The following is a 6,000-nucleotide window of genomic DNA, read 5'->3' as shown; positions in this document are numbered from 1 at the left end:
AGACGCCCATAAGGCAAGAACTTCCTCATAGACTTTGCCTTATAAGGCAAAGTTTGGTTAAAAGCTTGATAAGAACTTTTAGTTATGTCTTTGAGCATACTTTTTAGTTAAGGCATAACTAAAAGTTTACCTTGAAAAGTAAAAAAAAAATATATATATATATATATATATTACATTATATATAAGAGTATATAGTTTTTCCCACAATTTAAATTTTTTAAAAATTTCATTAATTACTCTTATAAATTTTATTTATTTAAGTCAATTTTTTTATTTTTTGTTTTTAAAGTCTACTTTTCAAAAGTAAGCTTTTGTAGTCTAGGAATTTTCAATTTAAATATTACTTATTTATTTATGTCAATTTTTTTGTTTTTATTTTTAAAGTCTACTTTTCAAAAGCTATCGAACCTCCTACCTCATTTTCACGTTCTTTGATTTTGACATCGATATCCGCATTGACCACGCACCGCATCGCGCCTATTCGGGGGAGCGCTTCCTCCAAAGATTTTTTTCATATCCATGTTCATATCACTTAAATTATGTATTTGTTATTAAAAGTTCATTAACTATGTATAGATTATTTATTTAGAATTAAATAACTTAAAGATAATGTCAAATTTGTTCCAAATTTTTTGAATTAAATAATTTCCAAAATGCATATATTAAAGGAGTTGGAATGAAAATTTTGCTTTTATATAACTTAGTGACTACAATGGGTATATGGTTGTTGTTGTTGTTGTTGTTGTTATTGTACATACTAACACAAATTATATTTTGGTTTCACATTTAACAAACTAATATATATATAAGGCAAGTCATTTCTTCTCAGTTTTAGCAAACATGTTTGCAAGATAGTTAAACATAACTAAAACGAGAAGAAAATTTAAACTTTAGAAAGACCAATACACATACTTTTAGTTATGTTCTTTTTAGTTTTACTAAAAGTTTACCTTGAAAAGTTAAAAAAAATATATATATATATATATATATATGCTTCAAGGCAAAGTCTTTGCCGCAGGGGGCATAAATAAATTTAAACTCTGCTTTGCAAATTTTTTTAAATTTTTTGACTGAGCGGTTCGAACCCGGAATATGAGGGGGAAAATTTAAATACAACCCCAAAAGAAGGGCAATTCTGCATTGCCCTATATTTTAGCTTATTTTATATATCTTTTCCTTTTACTCAATATTAATTTCCTGACGTTCTTGAATGATTATAATAATAGTGGAGAATTATCCAGTTGTTTTTTGGCATCTCTTCTTGATTATTTAATTAGCATGTCAGCGATTACTTTCTTAAAAATTGAAACACAAATTAGATTTTAAACTCAAGTTTATATTGCATATAATGATAAAGGGTTCAAAAAAATACTTATCTTAAAAGTTAAATTCAAAGATATTTTTTCCAGCTCAAATTCGAATAAAAGATAAGTTTTCGTAATTAGAGCAGATTGATACAATTTGTTAACCGATTAAGTAGCTATAGTAAAGAAGCCTACATTATTATTATCTTAATTTTTGGAGAATATATAAAAAATAGATATGAATTGACATTATGGTGAAAGTAGAGAACACTAAAAGGACTCTTTCATTGAAATATAGATTATCGTTTTAGAACTTTATTTTAGGTGTAGGACTCTTCCGGGATAGAGTCAAACATTTGATATCGATTATCTTTCAAAAGCGTTATTTGTGCCGCCCATTTGCAATTCGAAAACTTCATCTTTATCCTTTATATAAAATTTAAAATCAATGTTAGTAAATAAAAAATTAAAATTTGTTCTAAAATTATCAAGTGATTTTTTCTTAACACAGATCATTTGGGTTAACCACACTGCAAAATACTCGTTAGAACCCATGCAATGTGCAACAAAATTAAAGGAAAACATTCCTAGCAAATTGTGATCTTGCATGTTCGTTGTTCGATCCTTAAATCTAATTCTTTGTCACATAATCTCGATTTCTTCTATACACGTGTTATTTATCCGCTATCATCATAAAATAAAAGTTCAACTCCTCTATGGTTTACACTTATGAAAATAGTAACATACAGTTAAACATATGTAAACAAATTTCATTAGTTCTGCAAACATGTATAAAGTAAAATTGCTTAAATATTTTACTGTGCATCATGGAATGAAGTGTATACTCACATTTATCCCCTATGACTCTGCTTACGCGATATATATAGTAGGCTGCGTACTATTTTCCTGATAATTGTGTTAGAGATCAGAACATAAGCCTTATAAACATCATACATATAGGAAGAAAATGAAACAGGAGAGAAGATACAGAGAGAAGGAATTGATACATCGTCACATACCAAAGTAGACCACAGAAATTCTAATTCTACAAATCCGTTTCCAGATAATGAAAAAAACATGAACCGAAACTGAAAGGAAAAAGAATTGCAAATACCTCTTATTAAATTGAATGCCGAATAACTTCTAATTGTAGACATTGCAGCAGTTTTAAAACTGGCAACCTGTTTTTTGGTGGAGAACTTGATTTATATTAGTCCAAAAAAGGAGTAGTTGCTATAAATAAGGAATAGAAAACGTTTGTAGTATAGAGGTGTTTGCAGTTGGAGTCCGGAGCGGGCACTAAAATGCACAAAATAAATCAGTTAATCATTCCACTATATACCAAAAGGAGTATAACGTGGAGGGGCCAACGTTATACTCAAAAAAAAATTTCAATGTCAGACCAAAAAAAAAAAAAAACAAAAAAACAAAAACAAAAACAAAATTTAAAAGTATAACGTGGACTGATCCACGTTATACAAAATTTATAATGTTGTATACCGTGGACTGATCCGTGTTATTGAATCCTTATTCATCTTACAGAATATGTTATACAGTCCGTTTGATGGACAATGATTTAAGTAATTATCCAACCTACTAAGTATTGCCAATTGTTAACAAAGGACAAAACTTAAGCTATATGCCTTTGTGGATTTCTTTGTGCCATGTTATCAATTTAAACCACTAATTAAGACCATTTTGAGAACAATGGAGGATGAATACATATACTTACACGTGTCACTCATTATTTCTCTTAAGAAAAGCACCTGTTTTTTTGTTAAGTCCATCAATCGTTCTCATTGATTTCCAATGCGAGGAAGGAAGAAGCATCCTATATGTAATTGTCACTTTTATAAAAATTGCAACAATTGATTCTTGTAAATTGTTTTTATGCATGTTATAGCTGAGAATCAATACAGTCGTCAAATCTGCCAGACAGTCATCAAATCAAGGATGCAATCGTAAAAGCAAACAGTAAATTAATTTGTAATTTTTTTTTTTTTTGTTAAAGCTGAGAATCCATACTGAATCAAACTGCGGTACAAATCAAGCATGCATTTAAAAGCAAACGATAATTTGTACTTTTTTTTATATTAAAGCCGAAATATGTATTGTCAACCAAGACATTTTTTTCAACATTTGCATTATTACATTCGCCATGATTCATTTTTATATGTCGGAGATTTTTCAAAATTCTCCACTTCTATTCTCGGCATTTTTTAAAGTGCTCCACTTCTTTCTTGCATTCTCCATTCATGTTTACATTTTTATTCTCTTGAAAATAATATGATGAAAATTAAGGAGAGTAATTTATATTGGGATGGTGAAGCTTGTGCACGAAGAAGGTGGAATTACATATAGGATGCTTCTTCCTTCCTCGCACCTGGGAAATCAATGAGAACGATTGATGGACTTAACAAAAAACAGGTGCTTTTCTTAAGAGAAATAATGAGTGACACGTGTAAGTATATGTATTCATCCTCCATTGTTCTCAAAATGGTCTTAATTAGTGGTTTAAATTGATAACATGGCACAAAGAAATCCACAAAGGCATATAGCTTAAGTTTTGTCCTTTGTTAACAATTGGCAATACTTAATAGGTTGTATAATTACCTAAATCATTGTTCATCAAACGGACTGTATAACATACTCTGTAAGATTAATGAGATGAATAAGGATTATAATCATCTAACATTGCTATTTTTTTGATAACGCTTGCCATACCCTTTTTGATATATAGTGGAATGGAACACACCTCATTTATTTTGTGCATTTTAGTACTTTTTTTTTTTGACTTGAACTACTCATCAGTAAAAAAAGGGAATCAGTTATAAATGTTATTCTTATCTCAATTCTTTTTTTCAAAAACAAATTCACAAGGCCACGATCAAAACTGTCCCTTTCGTCCTTTTTTGTGGATGTGGTATGTGCTATTTTTCTATTAAATATTTATTTAAAATCAAATTTACTCCATTTATCTTCTGCCACTTGGCATTATTTAATTTTCTTTATTTTGCCATGTGTCTTATTTCCTGATTATTTGTTTGCAAACATGGGTTTATTTTGTCTTACCTAAGCTGTTTTTTTTTTTTTTACTTTAGCAGTTTTAGCAATTTTTAATTAAGCAATTTTTTTGTATTTTAAATTAGTAATTTTGTAGTGATGACACTTGTCATCTTAATAGCCTTTTGCCTCTCTTATTATATATTTTACTACTATATATAAGGGCAAACTTAGGGACTTTTGTAGTCCTCACAAGAATTTTCAAATTTTTTTAAAATTTTTTAATTAATTACTTTTAGGTCCTAATCTTATTTATTTAAGTCAAATTTATTTATTTTTGTTTTTAAGGTCTACTTTTCAAAAGCTATCGAACCTCCTACCTCATTTTTTCATGTTCTTTGGTTTTCTTTACGTTTTAATTCTTTACATATCCGCATTTGAGCCTCAATTAATCCAGATAATTCAGATCGTATCGCGCCCATTCTAGAAGCTCCCTCCAAAGATTTTTTCCATGTCCATGTTCCAACCCCTAATCCTAATTAAGGGAGGAACAAATGCATCCGCTACACAAGTTAAATTATGTATTTGTCTTAAAAAGTTCATTAATTATGTATAGATTATTTATTTAGAGCTAAATAACTTCGTAAAATTAGGATACATAACTTATAAATGTCAAATTCTGGCTCCGCATTTGATTTGAAGTAAATAATTTCATCAAAATGGAAGTTAAAATATTAAAGGAGTAGAATGAAAGTTTTGCTTTCATATATTGAAAATATACTTATATGAAATTTAATTACTACTAACGTAATTATCCACTTGTGGGACTACAATGGGTATATGATTGTTGTTGTTGTTGTACACTTGTACTAACACAAATTATATTTCTTTAATTAAAATATCTACTTTTATATAAGCCCGGGCCTCACATAACTAGTAGATAGATATAGATAGTAAGATATAGAAATTTATAAGTTTTCATATTCTCACCACTTTGGATATTTTTATGTCATTTTCATTGTGTTGCGTATTGAAATTGTTTTAATTCTATAGGAATTTAGTGAGTACATATCTTATTAGCTATTACTATCATTCATGATTTTTTTTTTTATAGTTCTATAGTTTCTTTATTACTACAAATTAGGGGTGTACATCGACCGAGTTGGTTTGGGTATTTCAACTACCAAGCCAAACCAATTGCATCGGGTTTTTAAATTTATAAACCATATCGAAACAAAAAAAAGTCGGGTTTTTCAACCTCGGGTTTTTTCGGGTAAAGTCTTCATATAAAACATATACTAACTTTTACTTCAAATTTGTATTTAATCCTAGTAAGTTACGACTATCTAATTAAGATATTTTTTAAGAAAATAACACAATATGTGAGATGACATTGTACTAAAATATTCAATAAAAAAAGTAACCAAATTGCATAAAATAAAATAATCATATTCTAGAAGTACTAAGTCATGCTATAATAAATACGGCTAATGTATAAGGCATATAGAAAACGATCATAATCTAAAAGTACTAAGTCAACTAAAATAATTATGGCTAATAAGTACTCCCTCCATTTCAATTTATATGAACCTATTTTCTTATTAGTCCGTGCCAAAAAGAATGACTTCTTTCTAAATTTGGAAACAATTTACCTTTATGCAATGATTTATAACCACACAAAATATATGTGACT

This window comes from Lycium ferocissimum, chromosome 11 (assembly GCF_029784015.1).
Source record: "Lycium ferocissimum isolate CSIRO_LF1 chromosome 11, AGI_CSIRO_Lferr_CH_V1, whole genome shotgun sequence".
In the NCBI taxonomy this organism is placed as follows: domain Eukaryota; kingdom Viridiplantae; phylum Streptophyta; class Magnoliopsida; order Solanales; family Solanaceae; genus Lycium; species Lycium ferocissimum.
Note: the sequence above shows the minus strand (reverse complement) of the source record.